A 15491-nucleotide genomic window follows, 5' to 3' on the forward strand; every position below is an offset into this window, starting at 1 on the left:
TGCATCCTTTCCGACTTGTTGTAATTTGGTAACATTTCAGCCACTTTCTGCTTATACCGGGGGTCTAGTAGCGTGGACACCCAGTACAGGTCGTTCTCCTTCAGCCTTTTTATACGAGGGTCCTTCAACAGGCACGACAGCATGAAAGACCCCATTTGCACAAGGTTGGATGCTGAGCTACTCATTTCCCGTTCCTCCTCCTCAGTGATCTCAATGAAGGTATGTTCTTCCCCCCAGCCACGTACAACACCACGGGTACCAGATAGGTGACAACGAGCACCCTGGGATGCCTGTTGTGGTTGGTCTTCCTCCTCCTCCTCAAAGCCACATTCCTCCTCTGACTCCTCTTCCTCACAATCCTCTTCCAGCGTTGCCGCAGGTCCAGCAAGCGATGCTGATAACACTGTTTCTGGTGGTGATGGTGACCACAACTCTTCCTCTTCACGCTCATCTACGGCCTGATCAAGCACTCTTTGCAGGGCACGCTCCAGGAAGAAAATAAATGGTATGATTTCGCTGATGGTGCCTTTGGTGCGACTGACTAGGTTTGTCACCTCCTCAAAAGGACGCATGAGCCTACAGGCATTGCACATGAGCGTCCAGTAACGTGGCAAAAAAAATCCCAGCTCCCCAGAGGCTGTCCTAGCACCCCGGTCATACAAATATTCATTAACGGCTTTTTCTTGTTGGAGCAGGCGGTCGAACATTAGGAGTGTTGAATTCCAAAGTGTCGGGCTGTCGCAAATCAAGCACCTCACTGGCATGTTGTTTCGCCGCTGGATATCTGCAAAGTGCGCCATGGCCATGTAGGAACGCCTGAAATGGCCACACACCTTCCTGGCCTGCTTCAGGACGTCCTGTAAGCCTGTGTACTTATGCACAAAGTGTTGTACGATCAGATTACACACATGTGCCATGCACGGCACATGTGTCAACCTGCCCAACTTCAATGCCGCCAACAAATTTGTTCCGTTGTCACATACCACTTTGCCGATCTCCAGTTGCTGCGGAGTCAGCCACTTTTCCACCTGTGCGTTCAGGGCGGACAGGAGTGCTTGTCCGGTGTGACTCTCTGCTTTCAAGCAAGTCAAACCCAAGATGGCGTGACACTGCCGTATCCGGGATGTGGAATAGTACCTGGGGAGCTGGGGGGGTGCCGTTGATGTGGAGCAAGATGCAGCAGCAGAAGAGGACTCAGACGAGGAGGTTATGGAAGAGGATGGAGTAGGAGGAGTAGAGGAGGTGGCAGCAGGCCTGCCTGCAAGTCGTGGCGGTGTCACCAACTCCTCTGTAGAGCCACGCATTCCATGCTTGGCAGCCGGCAGCAGGTTTACCCAATGCGCAGTGTAGGTGATATACCTGCCCTGACCATGCTTTGCAGACCAGGTATCAGTGGTCAGATGGACCCTTGCCCCAACACTGTGTGTCAGACATGCCATTACTTCCTTTTGCACAATCGAGTACAGGTTGGGGACTGCCTTTTGTGAAAAGAAATTTCGTCCGGGTACCTTCCACTGCGGTGTCCCAATAGCTACAAATTTTTTGAACGCCTCAGACTCCACCAGCTTGTATGGTAAAAGCTGGCGGGCTAATAGTTCAGACAAGCCAGCTGTCAGATGCTGGGCAAGGGGGTGACTTTCTGACATTGGCTTCTTACGCTCAAACATGTCCTTGACAGACACATGACTGTGGGCAGATAAGCGTGAACTCTTCAAGGCGAGAGACGGAGTGGCGGATGGTTGAGAGGGGGCAAGGAGGACAGCAGTGGTTGATGTGGCTGAAGATGCTGAACCAGGTGGAGGATGGCGGCTTTGAGTTTGTGTGCTGCTTGTACTCATATGTTGATCCCATAGGTGTTTGTGATGTGCGATCATGTTCCTACGCAAAGCAGTTGTACCTAGGTGGGTGTTGGACTTCCCACGACTCAGTTTCTTGTGGCACAGGTTGCAAATGGCATCGCTGTTGTCAGAGGCAGACACACAAAAACAAATTCCACACTGCTGAGCTCTGCAATGACGGCATTCTGGTGGTGGACACATCATGCGTTGATTGGCGTGCTGTCGGGCTGACCTCCATGGACGCATCGTCATCATCAACCGCTTCACTTGTATCTGACAGCTCAGCAAAGGAAGCAGCAGCGGGTACAACATCATCATCATCACACCGTAGTCCATGTGTGTAATGCTGCCTGACTGAGACATATCCCTTTTATCTACATCCTCTGGCAATAATGGTTGCGCATCACTCATTTCTTCAAACGGATGTGTAAATAACTCCTCTGACAGATAAAGTGAAGCGGCTGTGGTGCTAGTGTTGGTGGTGGCGGCAGGCGGGTGAGTGGTATCTTGAGAGGTGCCCGAAGCTAAGCTGGAGGAGGATGTTGCGTCAAGGTTCCGAGCGGAAGCTGTAGAAGATTGGGTGTCCTGTGTTAGTCAGTCAACTATGTCCTCAGAACTTTTCAAGTTCAGGGTACGTGGCCTCTGAAAACTGGGCATTATTCTAGGGCAAAAGGGAATCACAGCACCACGACCACGATGGCCCCTGCCGGGTGGCCTGCCTCTGCCTGTAATTTTTTTGGGATTATTGGTACTATGCGTGCAAGCTACTGTGAGACCAGATATGAGTGGCACTGTGCAGTGGCAGAGGTTGGCAGAGTACACGCTGTAGGCCTGACACACACGCTTAAAGACAACTAACTGCTATTCAATCTATAACAGTGAAAAAAAATTTTGTTTTTTTTAAATGCACGCTATTGTGACACCAGATATGAGTGGCACTGTGCACTGGCAGAGGTTGGCAGAGTACACGCTGTAGGCCTGACACACACGCTTGAAGACAACTAACTGCTATTCAATCTATAACAGTGAAAAAAATAATTTTGGTTTTAAATGCACGCTATTGTGACACCAGATATGAGTGGCAATGTGCACTGGCAGAGGTTGGCAGAGTACACGCTGTAGGCCTGACACCCGCTTGAAGACAACTGCTATTCAATCTATAACAGTGAAAAAAGTTTTTGGGTTTTTAAATGCACGCGATTGTGACACCAGATATGAGTGGCACTGTGCACTGGCAGAGGTTGGCAGAGTACACGCTGTAGGCCTGACACACACGCTTGAAGACAACTAACTGCTATTCAATCTATAACAGTGAAAAAAGTTTTTTGGTTTTAAATGCACGCTATTGTGACACCAGATATGAGTGGCAATGTGCACTGGCAGAGGTTGGCAGAGTACACGCTGTAGGCCTGACACCCGCTTGAAGACAACTACCTGCTATTCAATCTATAACAGTGAAAAAAGTTTTTGGGTTTTTAAATGTACGCTATTGTGACACCAGATATGAGTGGCACTGTGCACTGGCAGAGGTTGGCAGAGTACATGCTGTAGGCCTGACACACACGCTTGAAGACAACTAACTGCTATTCAATCTATAACAGTGTAAAAAAAAATTTGGTTTTAAATGCACGCTATTGTGACACCAGATATGAGTGGCAATGTGCACTGGCAGAGGTTGGCAGAGTACACGCTGTAGGCCTGACACGCGCTTGAAGACAACTAACTGCTATTCAATCTATAACAGTGAAAACAGTTTTTGGGTTTTTAAATGTACGCTATTGTGACACCAGATATGAGTGGCACTGTGCACTGGCAGAGGTTGGCAGAGTACATGCTGTAGGCCTGACACACACGCTTGAAGACAACTAACTGCTATTCAATCTATAACAGTGTAAAAAAAATTTGGGTTTTAAATGCACGCTATTGTGACACCAGATATGAGTGGCAATCATAGGCGTGCGCACGGGGTGTGCCGGGTGTGCCTGGGCACACCCTAATCCCCGTGGCACGCCTATGTATTGAGTCCTGCAGGAACAGCGTTCCTGCACTTTTATTTGAGCAGGAACGCTGTTCCTGCAGGCACTCAGCTCCCCATTCCTCCCCCTATGTTCCCCCTGTCATGGGGGGGGGGGGGGAAGGTGGTGAAGGACTCCCACCCCCCGGTCAAGCGCCGGTCTCCACTCAGCCGCGGCGAGGGAGCTGTGTGCTCTCTGCTTCCTCTCGCCGCGCGCTGTTTGCTTATGCCGGGAGCCGGAATATGACGTCATATTCCGGCTCCCAGCTACAGCAGACAGCCCACGCGGCGAGAGGAAGCAGAGAGCACACAGCTCCCTCGCCGCGGCTGAGTGGAGACCGGCGCTTGACCGACCCACTGGACCCCAGGGACAAGTCCACGCCAGCACTCCAGGTAGGGAGGCTGGGTGGACATTTTTTTATTAAAAAAATAATAATTTGTATGTATGTGTCTGTGAGTGATTGTGTCTGTGAATGTATGTGTGTGTGTGTCTGTGAGTGAGTGTGTCTGAGTGATTGTGTCTGTGAATGTGTGTATGTGTGTGTGTGTCTGTGTGTATATGTCTGTGAGTGAGTGTCTGAGTGATTGTGTCTGTGAATGTGTGTATGTGTGTGTGTGTCTGTGTGTATATGTCTGTGAGTGAGTGTGTCTGTGAATGTGTGTGTGTGTGTCTCTGTGTATGTGTCTGTGTGTCTGTGTGTCTGTGAGTGAGTGTCTTTGTATGTATGTGTGTGTGTCTGTGAGTGAGTGTGTCTGTGAATGTATGTATGTGTGTCTGTAAGTGTGTCTGTGAATGTAGGTGTGTGTCTGAGTGTGTGTGTCTGAATGTGTGTGTGTGTCTGTGAGTTTGTGTGTGTATGGGTGTGTGTCTGTAGGTGTGTGGGTGTCTGTGAATGTGTGTGTGTGCACGCGTATATATGTGTGTCTGTGTATGTGTCAGTCTGTGTGTGCACGCATATATATATATATATATATATATATATATATATATACACACACACACACACACGTGTATATTATTTTTTTGAGGAGGTGGGAAAAGAGTTCCCACACTTTATTCCCCAGGACTTCACCGGAGATCTCCGGATCTCCCCTGTCAGCTCACGCAGAGTCGGCGCTATCTGAGTGCCGGCTCTGCTCTAAGCCTCCATGGGCTGGCGGGGAGATCAAAGATCTACCTCACCAGCCCACAGCAACATGGAGGGAGGCAGTAGAGGACCCGGGGAGCTCTAGACAGCAGCTCCGCCAGGTTCCTCTCACGAGATCTGAGCATTGCCACGGCAACACTCAGATCTCGCGAGAGTTAACTCTAGCCCCGCAGGCTAGAGTTCACTCTCCACTGGACCACCAGGGATGGCACATGGCAGCAAGGATCCCCCCTCCCTATATAAGGTAGGGAGGGGGGATATTTACTAATCTGCCCCCACCTCCACAATCCCTCCAAACATACAGCCCGCACGCTCACACACACAGTACACTAACCGCACCCTCACAAACACACAACACCCTCACACACAGCACACTAACAGCACCCTCACAAACACACACAAACAGCACCCTCACAAATACACGACACCCACACACATCACACAAACGGCACCAACACATGCACACATCACACAAACAGCACCCTCACACACATAGCACCCTCACACACATAGCACCCTCACACACACAGCACCCTCACACAGCACAGTAACAGGACCCTAACAAACACACACACAAACACCCTCACTCACATAGCACACTACCAGCACCCTCACACAGCACACGAGCAGCACACACATACACAGCAGTGTATGTGTGTGTGTATATGTGTGTATGTATGTATGTATGTATGTATATATATATATATATATATATATATATATATAAATATATATTACATATATACACATGCGCCGTGTGTTTGTGCTTTAGGGTGCACACCCTAATGCAATAGGCTGCGCACGCCTATGGTGGCAATGTGCACTGGCAGAGGTTGGCAGAGTACACGCTGTAGGCCTGACACACCCGCTTGAAGACAACTAACAGCTATTCAATCTATAACAGTGAAAAAAATTTTTGGGTTTTAAATGCACGCTATTGTGACACCAGATATGAGTAGCACTGTGCACTGGCAGAGGTTGGCAGAGTACACGCTGTAGGCCTGACACACAGACGCTTGCAGACAACTAACTGCTATTCAATCTATTACAGTGAAAAAAAAATTTGTTTTTAAATGCAAGCTATTGTGACACCAGATATGAGTGGTGGCACTGGGCAAGTGGGCACAGTATTCACTGTGAGCCTGACACAGAAGCTGGCAGGCAGGCAACTGCAATTGATTACACAGGAAAAAAAAGCAGACTGATGTTCTAGCCCTAAAAAGGGCTTTTTGGGGTGCTGTCCTTACAGCAGAGATCAGATGAGTCCTTCAGGACTGTAGTGGACACTGAATACCCTAGCCTAGCTATCCATTTCCCTATCAAATGAGCAGCAGCTACACTTTCCCTCCTCTATCTAAGAATGCAACTTCAGAATGAATCTAAAATGGATGCTGTACAGGAGGTGGGAGGGTCTGGAAGGGAGGGTCTGCTGCTGATTGGCTGGAATGTGTCTGCTGACTGTGAGGCATAGGGTCAAAGATCGAACCGCGCATATGTTCGCCCGCCGTGGCGAACGCGAACACGCGATGTTCGCCAGGAACTATTCACTGGCGAACCGTTCGGTACATCACTAGTAAAAACCAAAGAAAAGAAAAAGTTACCTGCGCTCTCTCCTTAATCCCTGTGTATATTTAGACAAATGGAGGTAATTTAGTTGCTCCAATGGCCATTGGAGGGAATGCCCGCCTGCCAACGTCAAGGCAGACCCCCCTAAGCGAGTCCTAACACTGACCCTTCAGCCTGCTTCCTTGAGCTTCTGGCAGGCGAGCATTCAAACAACTAAATGACCTCCATTTGTCTAAATATACATAGGGATTAAGGAGAGAGCGCAAGGAGACATCTGACTGCTATTTTGGGGGCAAGAAGGATTTTTTTCCTAGTTTGTGGCAAAATTGGAAGCGCTTCAGACTGGGTTTTTTGCCTTCTTTTGGATCAACAGCAAAAACATATGTGAGGAAGGCTGAACTTGATGGACGCAAGTCTCTTTTCAGCTATGTAACTATGTAAAACCTGTACATGGGGGCAGGGGCGTATTAGCCGCGAGGCAAACAAGGCATTTGCCTTGGGCGGCATTTTCTAGGGGGCGGCAAAAAAAGCCGCCCCCCAAATGCCCAAGGCAAATGTCTTGTTAGCCTTGCGGCTAACAGACATGCTGGGCTGCTGCTGGGCGGTCGGGCGGGGCTCTTGGGCGGCTGGCGAGGGAGCACTTCATCGGAGCTGTCTGCTCAGCTCCCTCGCGCGCCGCAGAGTGAGGCTGGGAGCCGGAATATGACATCATATTCCGGCTCCGCCTCCCAGCCTCACTGTGCGGCGCGCGAGGGAGCTGAGCAGACAGCTCAGATGAAGTGCTCCCTCGCCAGCCGCCCAAGAGCGCCGCCCGACCGCCCAGCAGCAGCCCAGCAGCCACTGGACCACCAGGGAAAAAAGATGCCCCCCCCCCAGCATTCCCAAAGGTAAGGAGGCTGGGGGGGGTTGAAGTAAAAAAAAATAAAAAAAGTGTTAATGTGAGTGAGTGAGTGTGAGTGTCTGTTAGTGAGTGTGAGTCTGTTAGTGAGTGTGAGTGTCTGTTAGTGAGTGTGAGTGTTAGTGAGTGTGTGTGTCTTTTAGTGAGTGTGAGTGTCTGTTAGTGAGTGTGTGTCTGTTAGTGAGTGTGAGTGTGTGTGTGTGTGTGTGTGTGTGTGTGTGTCTGTTAGTGAATGTGTGTCTGTTAGTGAGTGTGAGTGTGTGTGTGTCTGTTAGTGTGTGTGTGTGTCTGTTAGTGTGTGTGTGTTTGCCTGTGAGTGTGTGTGTGTGTGTCTGACTGTGTGTGTGTGTATGTTAGTGAGTGTGTGTGTCTGCTAGTGACTGAGTGTGTGTCTGTTAGTGCGTGTCTGTTAGTGCGTGTCTGTTACTGAGTGTGAGTGTGTCTGTTACTGAGTGTGAGTGTGTCTGTTACTGAGTGTGAGTGTGTCTGTTAGTGTGTTTGCCTGTGAGTGTGTGTGTGTGTGTGTGTCTGACTGTCTGTGTGTGTATGTTAGTGAGTGTGTGTGTCTGCTAGTTTGTGTCTGCTAGTGACTGAGTGTGTGTCTGTTAGTGCGTGTGTGTTAGTGCATGTCTGTTAGTGCATGTCTGTTAGTGCGTGTCTGTTACTGAGTGTGAGTGTGTCTGTTACTGAGTGTGAGTGTGTCTGTTACTGAGTGTGAGTGTGTCTGTTAGTGTGTGTGTTTCTGTTAGCGAGTGTATGCGTATCTGTCAGTGAATGTGTGTGTGTGTATTTAGAATGCGGGACGGGGTAAAGGTTGGGTGGGGGTGGCGCGGGGGGGGGGGGGGGTGCCTGAGATTTGTCCATAAAACCAGGATACACCACTGCATGGGGGTACTGTTTTACTTGGGAGACTTTGCTGAACACAAATATTAGTGTTTCATAACAGTAAAATGTATTACAATGATGACATCATCAGAAAAATGTAAGTCTTTTTTTTAGTAGCCACTTAGCCAAAAACACTGGGCAAAATTGGCATTCAAATTCTTTTTTTTTTTTGCATTTTTCACACACAAACAAATATTAACGCTAACTTTGGCCAGCGTTTGTGACTTAGTGACTACTAAAAAAGACTGGACATACCGCATTTGCAATACCTTGGGTTGTCTACTATTGCAAATCGTATGTCATCATGGGGATTATTCTTATTCCTGGGCTACCGTACGATCTCAAAGGCAACGTAACCAATCTGGCGAATTTCAATGTGAAAAAATAAAAAACATTTAACACACTATAATTGACCCTGTAACTCCCCAAAACACCATAAAACCTGTACATAGGGGATACTGTTTTACACGTGAGACATTGCTGAATACAAATATGTGTATTTTATTGCAGTAAAAACTAACAGTATTATGACATTCACAGTTAAAATGTCATGCAGAACAAACAAAATGTCTTAATTTCGCAATTTTTTTTCTATTTTATTCATATTAAATTATGTTTCATAGCTAAATATTTGATGTTAAATAAAAATCCCTATTTCTCCTGAATAACATTATATATAATAAGTGTGGGTGCACTTAATATGAAAGAGGTGAATTACGGTTGAACAGACATATAGTCAAATTCCAAGTTTTGTTTAGGTTTTATTTTGATCAAAACGTGTACATTTGGCTCAGTCCTTAAGGGGTTAAGCGTTTTTGTGTGGCTCTGATTTTTAGAGAAGTTTTGTAAATTCGATTATTGGATAAGATACAACATTTAGATAGCATCTGCCCTTCCTCCCAAACTAAAATTTCACATGGTACACACTTAAGAGATCAAAGAAATTAATTATTCCATTAATCTTAGCATAAATTAACTTACACTTCTCAGAAATGTAAGGTGTAATCCTCTTTAAATAGGAAATCCTGCCAACCTATCCACTGTGACTTTAATGTCTGTGAACCTCGTTATTAAACTGCATTGTATGGGGACTTGAGCATGACATGCGCATTGTCGTCTCTTTGGCCTATTCCAGTTATAACCAATTAACCTCCAATAAACACAGACACAAGGATTATTTGGCAAAAATATTCCACGGCTTTATTAATCACATAAATATATATAAAATAAGATATAAAATTTAAGAGGTCATTGTCACCAACATTTGAAAGACATTCCCCCAATTAACATAACTAAATACCCAGACAATGACCTCAAACATATTTGCATAATACCATATAACAATGTAACATATCATAAATAACATAAACAATTAACACAGCCACCCAGGGCAACCATTTCCAATTGTAGGGGCATACCGAGACACCCCTACACCATTATCATAGCCACCAAGGGCATCCCATTTCACAGTAGGGGCATACCAAGACACCCCTACACCATAACATAGCCACCAAGGGCATCCCTTTCCACTGTAGGGGCATACCAAGACACCCCTACACCATTGTCCCAGCCACCAAGGGCATCCATTTCCAGTGTAGGGGCATACCGAGACACCCCTACACCCCCAGGTTCGTAGCTACCGCCGAGCTCGAACCTACCACCAAATCTAAAGGTAAGTATTCCTCTTGACCTATCCCACTTACCAAAAACCGACCTATCCCCAATTAAACTAAACCATCCCCCGCCGCCGTGACAAAACGGGAGAGTCATAAATCTTAACCATTAACCCATTAAATTAGGGAGGGTGGGCGGGACAGCTAACAACAGGTAAAGATTTCAAATTAAAATGGAACCCAGTTTTAAAATGGCGAATATTTATATGACTAAGCCACTCCCCTTTTACCAATTGACCAATCAAGTGACACTCCTCCATAGGCCTGCCTCCTAGCTCTGTCAAGGCCCATTCCACCTAGCTTTGCTTATTCCATGGGCTTCATTCGTTCAAATTCAGGCTGATTGGCAGGTGTTCAAATTCTGTAAATCCTAACTGAAACTTGTGCAACGGATGAGCATGTTTGTTAATTCGTGTTTTGTAGTTTCAATACTGGCAACAAAAAATAGATAATTGATGGGAAAACAAGATCGTGGCTTGGGGACAGTCGTTAACTGTTGATTTTAACGCAGATCAAGTGATCAAGAAGTGATCTGTGGAAAAATAGTAAAAAAATAAAATAAAAATCTACGTAAAGCAACACAGTTTGGTCACTTGCAAACCGCCAATACTTACTGATTGACACAACACACAACAACCAACAATAAGAGTTAAAGGGACACTCCAGGCACCCAGACCACTTCTGCTCATTGGAGTGGTCTGGGTGCCAACTCCCACTACCCTTGACCCTGCAACTGTAATTATTGCAGTTTTTTTTATAAACTGCAATAATTACCTTGCAGGGTTAAGTCCTCCCCTAGTGGCTGTCTACTAGACAGCCACTAGAGGGAACTTCCTGGTCCCTAGCACAGATTATCTGTGCTAGAGCGTCGCTGGACGTCCTCACGCTGTGTGAGGACCTCCAGCGTCGCTCTATTCCCCATAGGGAAGCATTGAAATTAATTTTCAATGCTTTCCTATGGGGTGTGCTAATGCGCATGCGCGGCATTACCGCGCATGCGCATTAGGTCTCCTCGGCCGGTGGGCGGGATCAGTCTCGCCCACCGGCCGACAGAGGAAGAAGGTGGAGCGGCGGGGGAGGAGCAGGCAGCGACGTGGGACATGTCGCTGCCTGAGGTAAGTGACTGAAGGGGTTTTCACCCCTTCAGCAACTGGGGATTGGGGGGTGGGAGGGAGAGGGACCCTCCAGTGCCAGGAAAACGGATCGTTTTCCTGGCACTGGAGTTTCCCTTTAAACTGGAAACCAGGATTCCATCAGTGTTTGTTGCATCTTTCACCCGAAACCTGCATGCTCCAAATACAGCACATCCATCACATGCAGGCTATTGCAGGCTGCTGCCCTGGAGATTTGATCCATTTTATTTTCTTCGTTGGCCATCCAAAAGGATGGTTTTCCCATGTGAGAGGTTTCAAAAATGTTATTTGAAGAGGCTCAAAGACTTCTACATAAAGTCATAGTACGAGGTTAAGGTTCTAAAGAGAAATTAACTAGCTTTAACGAACTAAACAACTAGAGGATGACTTGCTAAAGTCTTAATTAGGAAGGAAATTTGTTCAAATGTCGAGAGAAGAAACTAAAACGTCTGTAAGCAGAAATGAGAGTAGTGATACAGATATTTATTGAGAAGGAAACTGGATTCATTACACCACCAGATATTTATCCTGTAAAGCTGTCTTGTTAAGCACATGGTATGTCATTGCTTATATTTGTCAAAAAAGGCTAAATAGGGCCCTTAGATGAGGCACTTGTGACAGGGAGGGGTGCAAAACCAAGGAGTTGGTTAGGCCCTATTTAGCCTTGTACTGCAGAGAGCCCCAGATGGAATTTGTTCCCCAAGTAAGTGGGTTAATCTCATAAGAGCAGACATTAGGCTGTTAGTGAAGGACGTGCCAAAGATGGGGTACATTGCCACTGTGGCAGACTTATGCAATGTATGAAAATATAATGTAACTAAACCCCCATTATTTTTGCCTAGATAAGGTGTTTTTTTTATAAAACTAGCACAATCTGTCAACATTGAAGTTGCGTGTGTGTGTGTGTGTGTGTGTGTGTGTGTGTGTGCGTGCGTGTGTGTTGAACTTTAAGAAAGCATTAACTTAGAGTGGAGTGAATGCATAGCAAAAAATAAAAACACTGGTTCCAATCATATTGAATCTTAGGCAACCCTTGTGTTGATAACATTTATTAACAGATTTATAGGGGTAAATCAAGACCATCAGTATGTAGAGTGCGTGAGATAAAACTGTGCCATGGGAACTTCTAACACCAGAACATCTTCATTCCGTTTAAACTGTTATGGTACTCCGTGTCCCTTTAAGTTGGATAACAACAAGACCTACTTTGAAATTATAGACAAGTTAAATTCTGTTTATCAGTTTTTTCCAGGAACATAACGTAAATAATAACAAGGAATCGGTAGGACAGATTGTTATGTTTTTCACTTTAATTAGATAAGTGTTAAAGCGTATGTTCGTGTGTTGCCTCCAGGCGAATATACTTACATTGGTAATTACCGAATAACGAATGTGCAGAATTCCTAGAACGTCAGCGCGTGTGGCACTGAATGTACTAGAAAGTTCCCTGAATCATCACGTTATTCCGCCTAATCATTATCTTATGTTTCCTTTCAATATCTCCTGAAACAATCTCTTTTGTATTTTTGTGATTTTTATTTCACCAACATAATGAACTGAGCTTATAATGAACTGAAAGGTTACACCATGATATGGTTCTTTGCCACCTAAAAAAAAATAGCTTACTACCAGTACTTATCCTATTGTTACAGGCACTTTAAGCTTTTAAATGACAATAAATTATTCAAAGGGGTACATGCTGCAATAAACATGAGTTCACTGAAAACCACGTGCAATTGCACCTACAGCAATGGATTTAAAGAGAGATAGCCGTGCCACAAAATGGCAATGAGCAGCCAGTTCTTGCTACTGGGCACTGCTAGTACTACCTATATATTCACCTACATGATCAGTAATTCCTAAGTGGTTAGTTCCTAAGTGGTTAGTTTGGTAACCTCCTTTGGAATTTTGTGAGAATCTCATTTAGGAGTTTGATTGATTGACATTGACAGGCAAGTGTATGCCAAGTCTACTTATATTTTGTTATCTGCAAGAATATATACTGATCACAAGATAGTGACTTGTTTGTTGTTTTTCTTTAAAGGAACACTGGAGTGTTAGGAATACATGTTTGTATTCCTAACACTATAATTTGGAATTACCTACTAACCCTAAAGTGGAAAGGTTTGAGCTACCTATTAGGGTTTTTTTTCAGAATGGTGAAATTTGGTTTTAAACTTACCTTTTTTGCACTGTACAGCACTGAGATAGGAAGCACCTCTAGTGGCCGTCTGAGTGACTGCCACTATGTTTCAATTAAAAATTAAGCTGTAGTGGTTCTGGTGACTAGTGTCCCTTTAACCATATTTTTTTTATTGACCAATCTTTTTTTAGGTAAGGTTATATGTGCAAATTAGCACCACCTAGAGCTATTTGCCTATTGGGAAGAAGTGAAATAAACTATCTATGGCTTATTTACGGGGGGGGGGGGGGTTAATATAAGACTCGGTCTTATTTTCAGGGAAAGACAGTAGTAAACAACAGCTGAGGTAAAGGAACATTAAAGCGTTCTATAGGTTTGTATCCCTAACACTTTGGTATCTGTTTAGCCCTCCTCCTTGGTCCAAACTAATGCTCCACATAGAGGAGAATTGGGGACCTGATGCACAAGCACGACAGACGCATCCAAGCTTCCCTATAGGAAAGCATTGAATCAAATCTATGGGGGCATCTGCGTCACGTGACCAAGTTTTACTCGATCAGTGCAACCAAAATGGTGCTTGTGGCCGTCAGCAATACAGCCACTAGAGGTGGAGTTAACCCTGGAATATAAACGTTGCAGTTTCTATAAAGAAAAAAAAAATAAAAAGCTTTAGAAACAAAGAAACATAGAATGTGACGGCAGATAAGAACCATTCGGCCCATCTAGTCTGCCCAATTTTCTAAATACTTTCATTAGTCCCTGGCCTTATCTTACAGTTAGGATAGCCTTATGCCTATCCCACACATGCTTAAACTCCTTTACTGTGTTAACCTCTACCACTTCAGCTGGAAGGCTATTCCATGCATCCACTACCCTCTCAGTAAAGTAAAACTTCCGGATATTATTTTTAAACCTTTGCCCCTCTAATTTAAGACTGTCCTCTTGTTGTGGTAGTTTTTCTTCTTTTAAATATAGTCTCCTCCTTTACTGTGTTGATTCCCTTTATGTATTTAAATGTTTCTATCATATCCCCCCTGTCTCGTCTTTCCTCCAAGCTATACATGTTAAGATCCTTTAACCTTTCCTGGTAAGTTTTATCCTGCAATCCATGAACCAGTTTAGTAGCCCTTCTCTGAACTCTCTCTAAGGTATCCTTCTGAAGATACGGTCTCCAGTACTGCGTACAATACTCCAAGTGAGGTCTCACCAGTGTTCTGTACAATGGCATGAGCACTTCCCTCTTTCTACTGCTAATGCCTCTCCTATACAACCAAGCATTCTGCTAGCATTTCCTGCTGCTCTATTACATTGTCTGCCTACCTTTAAGTCTTCAGAAATAATCACCCCTAAATCCCTTTCCTCGGATGTTGAGGTTAGGACTCTATCAAATATTCTGTACTCTGCCCTTGGGGTTTTTATGTCCAAGATGCACTATCTTGCACTTATCCACATTAAATGTCAGTTGCCACAACTCTGACCATTTTTCTAGTTTACCTAAATCATTAGCCATTTGGCTTATCCTTCCTGGAACATCAACCCTGTTACATATCTTAGTATCATCCGCAAAAAGACACACCTTACCATCAAGACCTTCTGCAATATAACTAACAAAAATATTAAAGAGAATGGGTCCAAGTACAGATCCCTGAGGTACCCCACTGGTGACAAGCCCAAGCTTTGAATATACTCCATTGACTACAACCCTCTGTTGCCTGTCACTCAGCCACTGCCTTACCCATTCAACAATATTGGAATCCAAACTCAAAGATTGCAGTTTATTGATAAGCCTTCTATGTGCAACAGTGTCAAAAGCCTTACTGAAATCTAGGTAAGCAATGTCTACTGCACCACCCTGATCTATAATTTTAGTTACCCAATCAAAAAAATCAATAAGATTAGTTTGGCATGATCTCCCTGAAGTAAATCCATGTTGTCTCTGATCTTGAAATCCAGGTGTTTTTAGATGTTCAACAATCCTATCCTTTAACATGGTTTCCATCACTTTCCCCACTACTGAAGTAAGGCTTACTGGCCTATAGTTGCCCGACTCTTCCCTATTACCTTTCTTGTGAATTGGCACAACATTCGCCAACTTCCAATCTTCTGGGACTACTCCTGTAATAAATGATTGGTTAAATAAATCTGTTAATGGTTTTGCTAGTACACCACTAAGCTCTTTTAATAGCTTTGGGT

This window comes from Pelobates fuscus, chromosome 4 (genome assembly GCF_036172605.1).
Source record: "Pelobates fuscus isolate aPelFus1 chromosome 4, aPelFus1.pri, whole genome shotgun sequence".
In the NCBI taxonomy this organism is placed as follows: domain Eukaryota; kingdom Metazoa; phylum Chordata; class Amphibia; order Anura; family Pelobatidae; genus Pelobates; species Pelobates fuscus.